Raw genomic sequence first — 19,045 nt, forward strand, 5'->3', positions numbered from 1 at the left:
GTCAGGGAAATTGTTCAACCTGTGTTTTATTCCTTACAAACTTCTGCCATGTTTATTTTGCTACAAAGGAAAAAAATTACACTGTAAACATCTCTACTTGTAATTTTTTATCTTACAAATATGCTAGAAGCGGTAGACTTTAACCTGTAACTTCCTGAAATACTGTTGGTTTTGTATAGGAAATGAAAATAAAAAGAAAAGCCTTGGGCTGTCACCACAAAGAGATGAATACACACCTATTCTGTACTTTCTGCTGTGTCTGTTTCTCTAGTTCTATGAAACTTCCAAGGCTAGACATGTCCTGAGGTGTCTTGCTTTCCTTTCTCATGTCACCATAGAAAAATACATGTTCCAAAGAGGCTTTACTATTACAGCCTTCTGGGCTATGGGATGAATTCCTGTACAACTAAGTTTAGGTTTATACTCCTTATTTTCATGTGTTTTTCTAGAAATTATTTTTAGAAACAAGAGACTACTGACATTGATGCAAACATTGTGTGCTAAATAGCCTTACATGCATAGACAGACTGACAAACATCCTGCAACAAACAACCATTCCAATAAACACATGCATTTATATAAAAACTCACATGAACATTTCTTTGCCTAGAGTGTTTTGATAATTACATTGTCCCAAATACAGCTGCTTATCTCCAAATAACAAATGATTTTGTGTTTTCTTCAGAGACTTTGTAGGGAGAATGGGAAGATATAATATAAAGCTGACTATCAAAATTTCATGGGTGATTTTCCATCCAGATTCCAATAATGTCACTTTGTAGTCTCAATACTTTTTCTTGGTTGAAATTCGGCCAGGGATAGAAGAAAGAACAAAATATGAAATACATGAAATCTGTTCCCTTGATAATGTTTTCATTTCCTAAAGATGATTTGCCAGTTGAAATACAGACTGAGAAATATAGATTCATAAAGTAAGGAAATGTCCTGTGTTACTTATGAATACATAGAAAGTCTCACCATACTTTGTTCAAGTTATTTGTGAAACTCTATTTTCTAACAGTGGATGAGAGACAAATATGTTGCATCCAATAAATAGATCAGGGATATCACTGTGAACTATTTAGCTGGGTTTAATTATCATGTGAATGGTAGTGAGTGGATAACTGATGGTCAGGTATTTAGGAGTCAAAATTATAAATGTCTGGATAGTGTAAAATAAAGCTCTAAAATTGAAATATCAAACAGCTAAAAGGCTTAGGGCTGGAGTTAATGACATCACAATGTAGTCATTTCCCAGGGGTTTCCTTCTTCATTCATCAGGGGCCATATTTTTTCATTTGACAGAAAGAGCTGGATATTGAGGTGTAAACTCCCTTTGAGAGAAGCAGAGACAGGCTCACTGTAAGCAATGGGTGACAATCTCTACACTTTTCTGAACATGGGGTTTGATGAAGGAAGAAGAGGAAACATGAAGACAGTGAGAGCTTGTTATAAAAGACTAAGTGAACCCTAAAGGTGAGGAAAGATACGATGAAGCACCTGGGGACACCAGTCAACGTGATTAGTTTCACTATTTCACTGGTGGCTAGTTTCAAATTAGAGAAAGTATAGATTGAGTTCTTTATGTTATTTTTTCAGAAGTGCTGTTCACCTTAAGGGAGGAATAAAAAAACCAAATATAGCACTTTTACAAGTGTGTGAAAAGAGGATTAACTCAGCAGTTTGGGTTGCTCAAACTCTGTACATTCATAAGAAAGGCTTACTTTCATGACTGGTGCTTAGTGGGCTCCTGAGAACTGAGCTCTTGGAATGTTCTTTCTGATAAGAGTATCTTTTGCATGCCTGAGCCAACTTATCCAGATAGTTTATGCTAACAATGTGATGAATGCTGAACAGCTGCTTCTCCACTGGGGGTCTGGAGCTCGAATAACTGAGGTCAATTACATAGGTTCTATATGTTTTGTAAGTAATGCCCAATAAAAATCCTGGACATTGGGCGGCCCGGGTGGCTTAACGATTTAGCGCCTGCCTTCGGCTCAGGGCCTGATCCTAGAGACCCAGGATTGAGTTGGACATCTGGCTCCCTGCATGGAGCCTGCTTCTCCCTCTGCCTGTGTCTCTGTCTCTGTCTCTCTCTGTGTCTCTCATGAATAAATAAGTTAAAAAAGATTTTAAAAAAAATCCTGGACAACTAGGCTCAGAAATATGTCCTTCTTGGCAACCCTTCCCATGTGTTGTCACGTGTAAAAGAATTAAGAACATTTCTTTGACCCAGTGGGAAAGGACTGTTGGAAGCTTGCTACTGTTTTCTTCTAGACTTTACCTGATGTAGTTTTTCCCTTCGTTGAGTTTATTCTGTATTCTTTTGTTATAATAAGCCATAGTGATGAGAATAACTTTTGAGTCCTATGAGTGAATCATCGGACCTGAAAGTGGTTATGGAGACCTCCAATGAAAATGTCTTCTAGAAATCCAACTATTGGCTGACAACTGTAGAGTATCCAGTGAGGAGACCTGGCTGTGGCTATATTCTCCTACAACTATAGCTCCTTCCTGACAGACTGATTCCTTAGCATCAGTGCTCTCTGGGCTTTGGTTATGTTTCCTTTGCTTACACCTTCAGGCCTAGAGGTAATGATAACTTCCATTTAGCTCTCTTCACTGCAGCAATTGAGTGTACCTTTTGTTTACCACCAGTCATGAGACTAGTGCAAAGATATATACTGAAAACTCATTGAGTGAATTTATGAACAGATGGATGAATAAATGAATGAATAATCCCTGCTCCCTCACAATTTATAGAAGATACTTTGACAAATGAATCCAAGCCAAATGCTTATTTTGTTGCATTTTTTCAAGTTGCAGTTTAACAGAGACCTTGGAAGTTAATGCAAAGATAACATATCCATGTTGAAGACTTCACATAAGGCTGGAGGAGGAATGTAGGGGGCACACAGACAGGACTGATGTTTACATAGCCTATGCAGAGGCCAACAGTTCCCTCTGTCTTGGCTTTCCTGGGATTCTTCCATAACCATTAGCTCTTAACAAAATTCACACTCAAGAGGGTTGAAAAAAGAATAGCTTAATGAAAGAGATGTTGACAGAGATGTGGGAAACTTCATCACCTATAGGCCTGCTGCCTGGAAAGAATTCAGAGATAGAGAAGGGTCTCCTGACAGGTATCAGAACCAGCTACTGGCAGAACCATAGTGCCAAGGCCAGAAAATGAGTGAGGAAAATAAGTACTTCAAACCCTCTTTCATCCTGGCTTACAGTCTACTGACAGTGCTTCTAATTGATGCAGCCTAATTCAACTCAGAGAATAAGGTGATACAATCCAAGCCTCCCAGGGTATAGAGCAGGGTGGGTCTGGATTGAAGCAGTGAGACCAGTGGAGGATAGCCAGCATAGTAAATACAGAATATTTTCCAATGGCTGTGCTAAACCTTTGCTTAAGCCCTATCTAGTAAGAACATGAAAAACCAGGACTTTAATAATAAAGTCTGCTGCTTTTGAAAGCAAATTTGAGACTAAGAGTCACCCCATGAGGAAGATTTGACAAGTAGTATATAATACCTTAGGTATCATATACATTAGATATTTATCAGACACGATGGGTAGACACCAGAACATCTAACTATGATTCCCTAATGATACAGAAAGGAATCAGGATTGGCCTCCCAGTCTCTGAAGTCATCTTTTATTATTGCCTGCTGTACTCCAGTACACTCCTTGACCACACTGCCTCTTTTCCACTTTTATTCTGGCATAAGCTTCTGTTTACCTCATTCAAGATATTCTGCCTGAAAAATCACTGTGCTTTAGTTTTACCAGCCAATAGCCATTGGCTTAGAAATGATTAGGGTTCCCCCCAAGAGGAAGTCTTTGATCACTGGAGCCAGATCCAGCTGTGAAAGTATGTGTTTCCCTGCTTGGTTCTAACATTTTCTCTTAATTAGGGCAAGAGAGACTACCTCGCGAAGTTGATTCTTCACCTGCACACATAATATCTGTGCTTACTTTTTGTGTTGTAATGTTCTCTGAGGAAGCACTTGGGGACCCATTGGTAAGACTTGTTTCTGAAGTAATTGCAAGGGAAACATGAAGCACACCTCAATGAAAACTCATTTTGATTCTATTCCCTACTCTCTCTCTCTCTTTTTTTTTAAGTCCAACAGCCCCAAATCTCAGGTTGCAAACAATATTATTCAATAAATTTCACTGTTGGAGAATAATCCAATAGAACCGCCCAAGGCAGAGTGAAAACAGCAAGGTCTTCCTGATCTCACATGAACAGTTTCCCCTCTGGCTGCAGGAGGCTGCTCTCAAAATCACCTGTCCTCGTATCTAATACCCAGATGAGATTGGACCAGTTGTTCTTGCAAACCTGATTGGATATGCAGATGAGATTCAAACAAGTCTATAGAGTTCCAAATAAAATGTCCGCATGATTAGCACAAGGTAGTGGGAGGCCTTACATGAAGATAACTGATAAGATTAGTGTTGGGGAAAAGAGAAAATGAAGTTGTACTTGAAGTTATAATTGAAGTGAAAGAACAGCAAAAATAATGAGATGAGAAGCCACATCCCTGAATGCTGGACTTGACGTCTGAGAGAATTTAATATGGGATAATTTGACTCCAGCAGGGGAATTGTGCTGACATTTCAAAAATTCATATTATGTCATTAAGGAAAGATACAATGAGTGTGGAAAGAGAGGAATTTCTGATACTTGAAACTGATATCAAAAAAGACAACAACCCACTTGTTTGGCATCTGCATAGAAGTAAAAGTTTGCAATGCAGGCCTGTTGGATCTGGCTTTTCTTTTTTTTTTTTTTTTTTTTTTTTTTTTTTTTTTTAAAGATTTTTAATTTATTTATTCATGAGAGAGAGAGAGAGAGAGAGAGAGGCAGAGACACAGGCAGAGGGAGAAGCAGGCTCCATGCACCGGGAGCCTGACGTGGGATTCGATCCCGGGTCTCCAGGATCGCGCCCTGGGCCAAAGGCAGGCGCTAAACCGCTGCGCCACCCAGGGATCCCTGGATCTGGCTTTTCATATGAGTTCTGGTTTGGAGCAATGTCCACCACCATGTCTAAGTGCTTCTCTTTAATAAGCCTAGGTTCAAAGTCCTGGCAGCTCTCTGATCATGACCTTCACCGCCCATTCTATTTTTGGTTTGATCAGGGTCATGAAATGAGCTACCTAATTTCATGATCCAATTAAACTAATCCATGATCACATTCCAATTGGACTGAACTACAGCAGTGACATATTTTACCAGGAGATAAAGTCCTTATATTTTCTAATGATTTGGCATCTTGAATAGTGAGGATGTAAGAAGGGAGGGTAGGGATTATTTTAGAATGAGAAGACCTCTTGATTTCATTTTACCTTATGAGTAAATGCCAAAGTTTATGTAAATAGCTAAAAGTAGGCTGAAATAAAAGCTTAGTAAGCAGATTATACATACCTATGTTTATGGATAACTACTGAAATAGCATCAGTATAATATTTTGATAGAGTAAATGAAGTGTTTTTATTTTTTTTTAAGATTTTATTTATTTATTTATGAGAGAGAGAGAGAGAGAGAGAGAGAGACAGAGACAAGGCAGAGAGAGAAGCAGGCTCCATGCAGGGAGCCTGACATGGGACTCGATCCCAGGTCTCCAGGATCACACCCTGTGCTGAAGCGGTGCTAAACCGCTGAGCCACTTGGGCTGCCCTGTTTTTATTTCTTGATGATTTTTTTTTCCATATGTTCTGGACCAGTTCTTGCAACCCTGAGTTTTTGAGGGATATGTCTATATTTTTTACACTGTATTACATTATAAGCCCACTGCAGTTAGATACAAACAATTTTAGATAAATCCCAAGACAACTAGTGGAGTTCTTTACAAGTGGGGAGCACAGGTAAAAACTTAGGTGACAGCTATCCAGAGAGTTTGCCTAGAACTTAATAAAAATATCTCAGTCGTTTGAGTCATCTCCCCATAGCCTACTCTGTGCCTTCCAGATAGCCAAGCACTAAGATTGTAGAGGCATTAAGTGTCTTAATAGGATTAGTGTTGGAGAGATTTCCACACTCTCTCCACCACAAATACACACATATGCCACCCCCCCCCCAGCTCTATATCTAATCACTTCAAAGAGAATTTTCACTTTAAACAGGGATTCTTCATGAATTGATAACTCAAAAGGACGACTCAATTTTGGAATTTTAAGTTGAGTAAAACATGAAGAATACTTTGGGTTCACATCTCAATTCATAATTTATAGTTGCTACGTTGCCCTCTTCACCTAATTATTCTAATGTTTGACATTGTCTAAAGAAAACAACCTTGTATCCCACTTTTTCTATGTTTTTACACATCATCTATTTTGTTTTTCCCAGAGAGGGACTCAGTAAACATTACCTAAATTCAACGCTGATTGGTTTTCAAGAGATACATTTTTCTTTCAACGTTCTTGTCTTCAAAGGCTAATGGGATCTGCTGCTCTGTTGGAAGCCAGAGTTAGGTAGGTGGAGAAATCACAACAATTATTCCTAATTGCTACTGAATCCTTGCTTCTTTAGCAGAAGGAGGAAACTGGTTAGTTGACAGAAGTGCATATCTGCTAAATAGGAGAAATGCAATTAGTGGTTAGTTGAGAGGTGGGAAAGAGAGATTTTACTTTGTAACAACTGAAAAAAAAAAAAAAGGAACTTGGAAATTATTTAATTTAGGCAAGATATATGAACCAGCACAGAAACTTCACTACTCAGTCTGTCATAGTCACCAACTGCACTTCTCTTCCAAAACATTTGGAAAACAAGTGAGTTTTGTCCTTATAATCTCTTTAAATCTCATTAATGAATAACTATATTAATTAATTAGAAAAAGAAAAGCAGGAGCTTTGTAGTTAGATAATTTCAAGTATGAGCTGAGTTCTGCCATGTATAAGCTGTATGACTTTTGGCATGTTGCTAAACCTTCATTAGCCTGTTTCCTCTAAAAGTGAACAATAATAAAATATCTTTAGACAGTTGTTTTAAACTTTAAATGAGATGATTATTCTTGGTATTATATTATTTAATTATTTTATGCATGTTTAAATATAGGTTCTTATTAGCTGCAGGATCAGTTTAAATAAACTGATCATTTGTAAAATGGATCTATTAATATATAGCTTTTTGAGACAACATGTACAATTAATGTGTAAATACAAGTATATAAATACACATATCTCATATATATCATGAAGTATCTAATATGTGCTTGGCTTACACTAGCTTTAAGAGATAGCTATACCTCTTCCTTTTTCCCCCCACCCTTCCTTCCTTCTTTATTCTTTCCTTCTCTCCCTCACTGTTGAGCTGTACAGTTAAAAGGTTGAGAAAGACGATACCTCAATTGCATTTACTCAAAATTCCTCTTCTAGCAATTGCCTTCCATCTCCCCCTGGATGCCTTGCAACTGATATTACAGAGTCTGGGAGTTAGGATAAATAACACATCAGGTTCAAATATGAAACCTCAGAGGTGAAAAATGGGTGATTTTACATGTAAGGCCACAGTTCATCTTTGTTTCCAATCAGGAATCTAATAAAATAGTAGATCAATGGACTTCCCCCATGTCTTCCCCTTTTAACTTTCAATGTAAAGTGTCACTTTGGCTTATTAAAGACAAAAACAATAGTCAGAAGGTTAACTTGATCAAACGGAAAGGTTGTCATGCCAATAACCTCTGAAGAAAGTAGGTGCCATTAGGCAGGTGGATGAATATAGTCAGGATACTCTGGTCCTGGGGCTAGGAGAGACGACTGTTTTTCCTAATACCTCAGAAGAAACAAAAGTCAGGGACCGAATAATGACCCCTGTGCTTTTCACAGCCAATATTTGTAGTGCTAAAATGCTTCAGAATTCAGGTGGCTCTTTTGAAATATATCTATCCTTCATGTCCAACTCAATACCAACATCATCTAAGAAACTTTGCCTGCCTACTCGAGTCCCTCCATCTCAAAGTTCTCAAGCATGCCTGAGATATATGACTTCATGAAGACTCATAGTGTGTTCTCAGTGAGAAATCCTTTGGTTATCAAGTTTCACATATTTACTTTTTTATTCTTCCAAGAGAATCTACCACAATGCTAGGCACATTGTTACTATGAACAATTCTAGTTTATTGATAATTAATATTAACTACAGGTCAAGGTCCTATAAAATTATACTTGAGAATTATTTAAATCACACAGAAAAAGTTATGTTTTTGATACAATTTAAAGTTTTGGGAATTGGCAGATTTAAAAGGAAGAAGGGGAGAAAGTAATGTATTAGTGACATTTACTGCAATAAACTGCATAACAATTATCATGAAAATCCCCGTATCTTACAGTAATAAATACTGCTTTTCTTACTCGTAGGTCTTCGGGTCAGCCATGGCTTCACTGAACTTGGCTCAAGATTTCAGACCAGCTTCAGATCTACTCTATTTGGTTCATTATACTCCTTGAACCAGCAACCAACTAAGCCATATTCTTCTAATTACACATCGCAAGACCACAACAAGGTAAGCCCAAACCTGCACATAAAAGACTGTTCCTTGAATCTTGTCAGCAACATCTACTTGGCTACATGGCTAAGATCAACATCTTAAATTTTATGAGAGAAAGAATAAAGAATTGGAAGCAGTTGACTTTCCACAGTAACTAACATTTAAGTTTCTTGTCAGGGCCAATCACAGATTTGAATGATTTACAAATATTCCATTTAGTTCTTACATTACTCTTATGATGTAGGATTTAGTATCTCCATTTTATAAGTAAGGAAACTGAAATTCAGATAGGTTGAGCAATGTGATCAAGGCCAAGAAGAAAAGATGTATTGTGGAGCAAGAGTTGAAGGATAGGTTCCAAACTCAACTTTCTTTCCATTAAGTCATTTTGATGCTGTATAGTGGACATTCAAAAATAACTGTTAGTTTATCATATTATGTAGCATTATTACTACTAGAAGCTGTGGTTAGTACTTTGCATATATTAATCCTGTCACCAACTCTTTGTGTTATATAATATTATTTCCCATTTCATAGATGAGAACACTGAAGCACATAAGGTGTAAACAACTTCTCTAATATCCAAGCCTTTTATTTCTACTGCTCTACTAAGCTGTTGTATGATAAAGCATAGTCATTCTGGCATCAGCCAATAATGATGAAGATAATTAACGAAGTACATGACACACACTGTATATTCACACCATAATTACATTTTACCCTCTTACTCTTTTTAGAATTAGTACCTGGAAAATATTCTGAATCTGTCTGCTTCTCTCCATTTCCACTTCCAACTTTCTGGACTATTCCAGATTATCTCTTAACAAATTCTGCAGGAGCTTCCAAGCTGGTTGCTCTGACTTCTTTCTTATCCTTTTTGCAATGCATTTTCCACATAGCAGCCTAAGTCATCTTTGCTAAAGTGTAAATCTGATCATATCACTTCCTTATTGGAAACCTCAGTGCTTTCTTTTTGAATTTTAAATAACATTCAAACTCTTTATTTTAGCCTATACGGCCTCATTTGATCTGACTCCTGACTACCACTTTGATAACATCAAGAACATCCCTTTCTTCACTCCCCAAGTGCCAGCATATAGTTTTCTTCCTCCTCAAACAACAACCCGGGAAGTTTCCTGCTTTAGGTTCCTTATAATAATAATGGCTCATTGTAGTACTCCTATTCTCTTGTAGCACTCAATTGAACGTCATTCTTATCACTTACGGTATTTTATGTTTATTTGCTTTGTATTTTTATTTTTATTCTCTCAAGTATATTGAAGCTTTAAGGGAGGAGGGATCTTGTCTGCCTTAATCAGTGCTACTTTCTTGTTTCTATTGTCTAGAATACCATTAACACATAGTAGGCACTGTGTCAATACCTGTTGAATGTGTGAATAAATCTGTAAATAAATACACAAAATTCACAGATGAGATATAACCATATTATTTCATTTAATCTCTATGAATAAAAAATCCATTATAATACATATTCAGGGATCCCTGGGTGGCGCAGCGGTTTGGCGCCTGCCTTTGGCCCAGGGCGCGATCCTGGAGACCCGGGATCGAATCCCACGTCGGGCTCCCGGTGCATGGAGCCTGCTTCTCCCTCTGCCTGTGTCTCTGCCTCTCTCTCTCTCTGTGTGACTATCATAAATAAATAAAATTTAAAAAAAAAAATACATATTCAGAGTTTGAGGCTTAATAAGAACACAGAATTAAGTAAACATTGTAGGTAAGCATAGGCATTTCTAAATGGTTTAAAATGGCCAACAGTAATCCTAATCCTATTCTCTCCAGGCATGTGTTAGTTATCTTCAATGCAAAATGGTTAAAAATGCCAAGAAATATGTCTGAGTATCTGTGTAGTATATATATTAAGACAGAATAATTTTGTGTGTAGTGAGATAAAATAATACTATTTTTTCTTTGTATTTTTGAAGTAATTTAAAGACTAAAAAAGGAAATATTGAATATATAAGACTTAAAGCTTTAAAACAACTTTAATATCCAAACTCTTAAATTGTGCCTTCACTTTCACTGTGTGCATAAGTGTACATTATTTCTTAATATATATTTTTGGTCACTCAAGGGAAAAAAGGTTAGTCAAGGATGATAATAGATCAGTCAACATATAATCTTTACACATTTTCAATGTGCTCAGCACTGAGGGATGTACTTTAAGTCACTCAACACACAATTATTCTCAAATGCCCTGTGTATGTCAAACAATGTGAAAAATTCTTAGAAATTAAGAATGCATTTGATGTCCACAGTGAGCTTATTCTATAATACAGAAGAGAAGCATACTGTTTACAAGCAAAGTAGCCAACAGTATAAAACATGATGCAATTAAAATTTTAATGGTGGGTAATAGCAGAAGTACAGGGAGACAAATTCCGGGTTGTAGGAAATGAAGCTATTAAAGCAACATGAAGAGTGGTATGACAGAAAGAAAAAGAAAGGAAGTGAATTCAGCTCAGCCAGGTTAACCAGGTGGCGAACTCCAAACTAGCAAACAGATACACGTGTGTGTGTGTGTGTGTGAGTGTGTGTGTGTGTATGTGTGTGTGTGTGTGTGTGTGTGGTGTCTGCATGTGTGTGAATGTACTTTGGCACTCTGCATCAGGCAGTTAGGAAACAGGAAATCCATATGACTGTTTATCATGTCTTGATTCTCTATTTAACTGCTTCTTCCATTTTGGTTTATACAATGTAGACCTCACCTCACATGTACAAGTTACCTCCTAAAAATAAGGGCATGTAAACTGAATCCTGTGGAGGTAGATTTTTTAAAAACATGAGAAAAACAACTTATATCTTTCCCCATGTCCACAGTTGCAACTTGGAAGTGCTACTTTTCATAGGTGAAGGATTACTATTAGTTTCTCCACCCCACCCCTCCACCCCTTATATTGATTGCCATCCAATTCACAGAAGGAAGAAATCATTCCTTATACAGGAAATGGAAGCTAGTTCGTTCATTTTATATAATGGCCAATTTAAGTTAAAAATCTTATCCATTTCCTACTTTAGTTACCTGTTTCACAAGCTCAGCATATCCCCAAGATGCCTATTTTATGAAGCCAGCAAGGATATTCAGAAAAATTTTCCATCACATATTTCATATCCTAGGATTGCCAATCTCATCAGAAAGACAATACTGGACTGATTCCAATTATCAGGCAAATGATAGTAGTGTAAAAAAAATCAATGGACATTTGAAGATCACTTATCAACATCTATTTCAAATTACTGAAATATTGATGTAAGAAACTCAAGATATTTAAAATATGTATACATTGTTGGATAAAAGAAACTAGACAGATTAACAAAACAATGAGAACAAAACAAATAGATCTAAATAAATATTTTTAATATATAATCTGTAAGTCTATATACTTGTTACAGTATTTATTCTTTTGCTTAAAAGTTAACTGGAACTACTTTTATAAGACTGTATTTGGAATAGTTTAGAAAAAAAGAAGTGACTCTTTTTTTTTCAATCAAACCTTACTTTTGACCCCTAAAGCTTTGTAACAAGATTAGTTCATAAAAACTACTGGGTATAGAAATTATTTTTGACAATAGAAATCAATTAAATCATAGTTCCAAGGAATCTATTTCCTCTCCTCCCACAAAAAAAAAAAAAAAAAAGAAAGAAAGAAAAAAAAAAAAGAAAAAGAGGTAATACAGAACCAAAAGACAATCCCAGATATCCCAGGAAAGATTTATATAACATCATTATAATAAACAGTAAATTATATGTTAATTTTAATGGAAAAATCATTTTGGATAGTATATATATTCATATATATGTGAATTAATATATATTCATATTTATATGTATCATATATATTTTTATACTCATTGGGATTCCTACAATGTAGACTGTTCTACGGGGGGTATCCATCATTTTTCTGTGGTATTGGGTTTTTTCCCTAAATTTCCTTTTTATTTTTTTAAACATTTTATTTATTTTTTCATGAGAGACACAGAGAGAGAGAGGCAGAGACACACAGGCAGAGGGAGAAGCAGGCTCCATGCAGGGAGCCCAACGTGAGACTCCATCACAGGACTCCAGGATGCCCTGGCCCAAAGGCAGGCGCTCAACTGCTGAGACACCCAGGCATCCCTTTTCCCTAAATTTCGAAGAAGCCATTAAGAAAGCATAATCTTATGTTAACAAGATAAAGATAACTGTGGGAGGAAAACAGATTGTTATATTACTAATCAGGAGCAAATGCCTTTTAAAAATCACTTTGAATTACCAAAATTTGTAGACGTTGGAAAGTAACTATCAACATTCTTTAAAAAGCTTGATAGATGACTTGGAATAAGAAAAATCCTAAATAATCACTCTTTTCAGTGTGTTTGCTATGTTGTCCCTATTACTGACTTGAAAACATGAAACTTCATGTGACAGAAATTGTTGACTTTCTATGAGGAAGAAACTTTGTTTTCTTACACTGGTAAAAGGAACTTGATTTTATTCCAGTATCCCTTAGCATTATGCTCAGGTAAGGTGGACTCCGCCTGATAATAAATCATAACTAGTCCTGGCTAATGAATGATGGGAGTCTGCATGTAGCCATTGGACATAGAAGGTTATTGGGAGCTTATAAGCCTGACTTACTCTATGATCAATGAGATGACATGAAGAGAAACCCTGCCTTTTCTTATTACTTTTGGGCATTGTTATGAGGCTATCAACTTGGAGCTTTGATAGCTATGATGTGGCTACAGAAAAGAACCAAAATAAAAATAAAAGGCACTCCTTATGCACCTTAGCATTTGCTGATCTGTTGAATTAACCAAATCTAAAAACCTTTACTTCCAGAAATCTTATTATGCAAGATTATTAACTCTTATTTTTAAAAAAACACTTTTAGGCAGGTCTTCTGTTATCTGCAGCAAAAACATATCTTGTGAACTCCAAATGAAATCATTAGCTTTAATCAAATATCTGCCAGCTTAATTGTACTATTACATGCAGAGGGAGAAAAAAACAACAGTAGAATGGCCCTAGCCCACAAGAAGTTTCTATTTAAGAACTTTTATTTAAAATTCTTGTATCTTATATACTTGTTAATACACTCGCTGGCATTATCTCTTACTGTAACAATAAAGCTTTAATTAAGTACTGACAATGTATAAATACTTTCCTAGATGCTATGGGAAATACTCTGATCTCATGGAGTCTCATTCCCCTCTTAATTTTCAAAGGGAAAATGTTTATTTGCTCTTCACCCATATTCTAAAAATCTATTGCAATAGAGTATCAAAACAGATTTGAAGTGATCCATTAAAATTGGTAAGGAAACATGACAAGAAGGAGAGCCATGTCAGAGGAGAGTTCTCTATCACAAAGTCTTATTGTAAGTCAAGAAAAATTTGCTGTAATACATGGAATTGGAATAGACAAACAGACCAAAATAATGTTATGCATTAAATAGTAACAAGAAGGATAAACATGAAAATCTACTGAGAACATAACCCAAAGAAAAGAAGCAGTTGATTCCCAATCTCTTATGAGCTTCTAGTTAGTTGGCCAGACAAGAAATAATAGGTATCGGCAAAGATATGGAGAAAAGGGAACCTTTGTACATTTTTGGTGGGAAAGTAAGTTACTTCAATCAGTATGAAAAACAGTTTGGAAGTTCCTAAAAAATTAGAAAGAAGACTACTTATCCAGCAATCCCACTCTGTGTGTATATCTGAAGGAAATGAAATCATTGTCTCAAAGAGGTATCTGCACCCTCATGTTCACTGAGGCATTGTTTAAAAATACCCAAGACATGGAAACAACCAAAGTGCCCAATGATGGATTAATGGATAAAGTTAATGTGGTATAAATATACAATGGAATACTATTCTGCCAGAAGGAAAAGGGGGAGCCTGCTATTTGTGACATGTATGGAATAAGGGCATGATGCTGAGTGAAATAAGTCAGACAGTAAAAGACAAATACTGTATGATACCACTTATGTGTGGAATCTCAAAACATCTAACTCATAAAAGAGAACAGACTGATGGTTACCAGAATTGGGAATGGGGGATCTGAGGGAAAATGGGTCAGAATGTACAAATTTCTAGTTATAAATAAGTCCTGGTGATATAATGTATAGCATGGTGACTATAGGTAGAAATATTATGTTGTATATTTGAAAGTTGTTACGAGAGTATAGCTTAAAAGTTCTTATCACAAGAAAAATAAGTAACTCTGTTAGGTGATAGATGTTAACTAAACTTATTGTGTTAATAATTTCACAATACATACCTATACCAAATCATTATGTTGTATACATTAAACTAATACAATGTTATATGTCAACTTTATGCCTCAATAAAACTGGGGAGAAACAGTTAAGGAACAAGACAAAGGAAGAATGTGGAGCTATAAGAATTTTTATATACTGCTGAAGAATGTGTGTATTTCTATAACCAGTATGAAAGACATTTGTCAATATTTAGTAAACTTGAAAAGAGCCATACCCTATAACTCAGCAGCTTTTATCCTGATTTTATAACCTAGGAAATCTCACACACATTTGCAAAAATAAATACATAAAACAATTTCTAACATTTTTGGAGAACATAAAAAAGAACTTACAAACCAGTATCATGTGTTGTTTATTGATTTTATATCTATTTATCTATATTTTAAATCGAGGCATGTATATATAAATATATAGAGAGAGATAGATAGATAGTCTTCAATATAGCCATTCTTTGTTGTGAAAAAATTATAGACCATTTCATTTTCTCTTTGTTATTTAATAAAGAACACTGGAATGTAAATTAGTTATACCATAATAATGTTAAAGTAAGTAACCCATATTTTATAGTAGTTATTAGTTGCAACAAAATGCCTGAGACAAAGTAAGTACTTCACAGATTATGATACACTAGTGTGTTCAGGCAGTAAGTCTGACAACTAGTTTCTGGATGACAAAAGCTAGTCAAAATCATCTCAGAAGATTTGAGGAAAAAGAACAAAACATAACATGAATTATTAACTTATGTAATCCAGAATAAGGGAAGTGAGAGACTACTACTAAATTCAAATCACAATTGTTGTGATTGAATTGTTTCTACTTTATAAATTGTTTATATTTATTGAATATATGTATATATATTACCTATATAATCAATTGCATAATTAGTATTGGATGTTGCAAGGTAAGTCTAATTGAACAGTAGCATAGTATTTGTACAAGATATTGAAATCCTTTAAATGAGGAGCAGTTAATACAGCTGAGGCCACAGAGATGAATCTTAGTAAGAGAAATTATGATTTTATCTTCAATTACAGGAAGCATGGCATCCCTGTGGAAGAAGATTTTGAAGTTTGTTGTATAATTCTGGAGGAGAAAACAGACTGATTTGATACAAATTTCAGGAAGCTATTTTAGTGTAGTATAAAGAAGACATTCTAACAAATAAAGCTATACAGCAATGGAAATAACTAGACTGTGAGGTAGTGGATACTAATCTCAGGAAAATTCAAAATTTATATGGTAACATGCTGTACTTAAAGAAACCTTGACTATGTAATCTTAAGAATTTTCCACCTATAGAATTACATTTTTATGTAACTCTAATTTGATAGTGTTAAGTAGTGCTTCATCTAGTTCTGGCCTCATGTGACACCTATGGAAAAAAACGGATTAGCTCTCTTACTTCAGAATGCTCAGGGATAGGAATGGGAAAAGTGAATAAACATACCTATCTTGAGTAATTAAGTAACAGATTATGAAATCACCTGTCACAGTTGTTAGTACAAAAGCAGTAATCAAGAAATACATTATTGATTGTTCAGTGTTGTCAGTGTTCTGGATTTTGACCATTCTACTAGGTATGTATTGGTATGTCACTTTAATTTGCATTTTCCTGATGACATGTTTTGAGCATCTTTTCACGTGACTGCTTACCATCTGTATATCTTCTTGGGTGAAGTATCTTTTAAAGTCTTTGGCCCATTTTTTAATTAAGTTCTTTATTTTCTTATTGTGGAGTTTTAAGTTTGTACATTTTGAACAACAATCTTTTATCAGTTATGTCTTTTGCATGTAAACATTTTGTTCCAACCTGTGGCTTGTCTTATCATTCTCTTGACACCGTCTTCACAGAGCTGAGTTTTAAGAGTAATGAAGTCCAGCTTATCAATCATTTCTGTCATAGGTTGTTCCTTTGCTGTTATGTCTGAGAAGTCATTACCATATCCAACTTATCTAGGATTTTCTCCTATGCTATCTTCTAAGAATGTTGTAGTTCTGTGTTTTACATTTAGGTCTGTGATCTATTTTGAGTTAATGTCTGTGAAGGCTGTAAGGTTTGTGTCTTGTTTTATATATATATATATATACATACCCAGTTGTTCCAGCACCATCTGTTGGAAAGATTATGTTTACACTATTGTGTTATCGTTGCTCCCTTGTCAGAGATCAGTTAAATATGCTTATATGGATCCAGTTCTAGACTTTCGATTCTGCTCCATTGTCCTATTTATATATACCACACTATCTTGATTATAGTAGCTTTATAATTTGTCCATTTTCTAATTGGGTTATTTTTTTTTGTTTCTGTGTTATATGACTTCCTTATATATTTGGGTGTTAATTTTTATTAGATATATGGTTTAGAAATACATTCTTCTATTTGTAGATTGACTTTTCAATTTGTTGCTTTTTTTCCGTTGTTGTGCAGAAAGCTTTTTATATGATGTGCAGAAGCTTTTTATTTGATGTAGTTTTGCTTGTTTATTTCTGCTTTTGTTGCCTTGCTTTTGGGGTCATAAAAAAATTTCTAAGATGCATGTCAAGGAGATTTCTCCTCTATGTTTTTTAGGACTTTAATGGATTAAGGTCTTACATTTAAGTCTTTAATCCAGTTTGAGTTGATTTTTGTGTATGATATAAGATAGGGGTCATTTTCTAAGTGGAAACTGTAGGGGAAAAAAATATTCCCCAGTGCATAAGACTAAACCATTATATTTAACCTAATATAAACTACTCTCCCTAATCACTTCTCCATGTTTAATAAAGAACAAGGTAAGGATGCTTATTTTGTTTCTACTTCTTACTTTTCTTCCCTCACTGGGGTAAAGCCAAATTCTCTGTTATATATACAGTTTCAATACCACAATAATTTTTATGAGCTTCAAAATACTCTCTATGATTTTGAAATCTTATTTCTGGCATCTGAAGACTTGCCATTCCAGATTTCATGTTTGGCCATATATGTAAAAATTATCATATTTTACTCAGAAAAGTTAGAGAATGAGGCCTAAATGGTCTCTGTCCACCTTTGAAAGGGACACCTAAATGCCACTTTAAATCAAAAGTTAAGATAGGTGTTTCTACTACACTTATTTCACAGATGATGAAACTATGGCTTAGAGAGAATTACTGACTTTTCCAGGAAAAAAAAATGAATTTTTATGAATTAAATTTGAATTTATTCTTCAGAGCTAATGTGATGTATAGTCTGAAAGCAGATTTTGTATACAAATGTATTTACATTTCAAAAGGGTGCATATCCCTGGGTGGCGCAGCGGTTTGGCGCCTGCCTTTGGCCCAGGGCGCGATCCTGGAGACCCGGGATCGAATCCCACGTCGGGCTCCCGGTGCATGGAGCCTGCTTCTCCCTCTGCCTGTGTCTCTGCCCCTCTCTCTCTCTCTCTCTCTGTGTGTGACTATCATAAATAAATAAAAATTAAAAAAAAAAAATTCAAAAGGGTGCATAAACAGGTAAAAGGAAAATCAAGGTAAATATAACCAAAGACTGCAAAATAAAAATAATAATAGCATTAATGGAAAAGCCCCACATGAGCTGAGATAGGAAAATTGCTAAGTTAGACATAAATGCTTCTTTTTTTTATTTTTAGCACAAAAAAATCAAGGAAAAAACAGTTCTTCATCTTGGGGCCAGTGGAGAAGCTGTGATGATTTTCTAATTTTGTTAATATTTGAGATTTTACCAAGGAAGTATTGAAAGTGCTAAATGATGAATCTAGAAAATCAGAAAATGTAATCAGTATTTGGCTTTTGTCTTCTCCATCAAGTAAAATGACCATTGGACTAAAATAGGAGCATAAATACAAATACTGGGAGCCGCTTTCCAGATGATGTTCATGGTGGATCAGGATATTTTATGTGAGCAACCAGCCATTTGAATCATTTCAAGTTCCCCAGCAGACGAATTTGACACTGGAGTGAAGAACTAGTAAGCAAGATCTCTGAAATGGACAGTGGTGATCATTGAGCCATTATTGTAAATAGGAGAATAATATGTGTAAAATTGGCAAATTTCATTTTGACTTTTACAATGGAGACTCAAAATGGAGTTAACAAGCTGTGGACTGGTTCACAAAATGTTGAACCTAGGCAAGATTCTATAATCAAGGACCACTAACATATGGTTCAGGTCACTTGGGATCACACTAAACCCATTCATTTCCCTGGGAAATATAATAGATGAATAGATATTAGAAAAATCAGACAGACATAGGGATCAGTAATGCATTTGATAGTATTTCTTATACT

At 35.3% G+C, this 19,045-nt stretch overlaps 1 long non-coding RNA gene across 3 annotated transcripts in view; it reads left to right on the top strand.

Annotated features, from left to right (window-relative positions):
• Positions 1–1,287: 1,287 nt before the first annotated feature.
• The window catches only part of LOC112665057 (uncharacterized), a 135,106-nt gene continuing 117,348 nt past the window's right edge, over positions 1,288–19,045 (top strand). For 2 of the 3 annotated variants that reach the window (XR_003140190.2, XR_004806167.2), the window contains exons 1-3: positions 1,288–1,476; positions 6,359–6,483; positions 8,368–8,513. This is a non-coding gene — a long non-coding RNA (uncharacterized LOC112665057). Of the gene's footprint in view, positions 1,477–6,358; positions 6,484–8,367; positions 8,514–15,813; positions 16,196–19,045 lie in introns of those variants that run through there. The other variant, XR_003140191.2, reaches the window with a different exon arrangement.

This window comes from Canis lupus, chromosome 17 (genome assembly GCF_003254725.2).
Source record: "Canis lupus dingo isolate Sandy chromosome 17, ASM325472v2, whole genome shotgun sequence".
In the NCBI taxonomy this organism is placed as follows: Eukaryota; Metazoa; Chordata; class Mammalia; order Carnivora; family Canidae; genus Canis; species Canis lupus.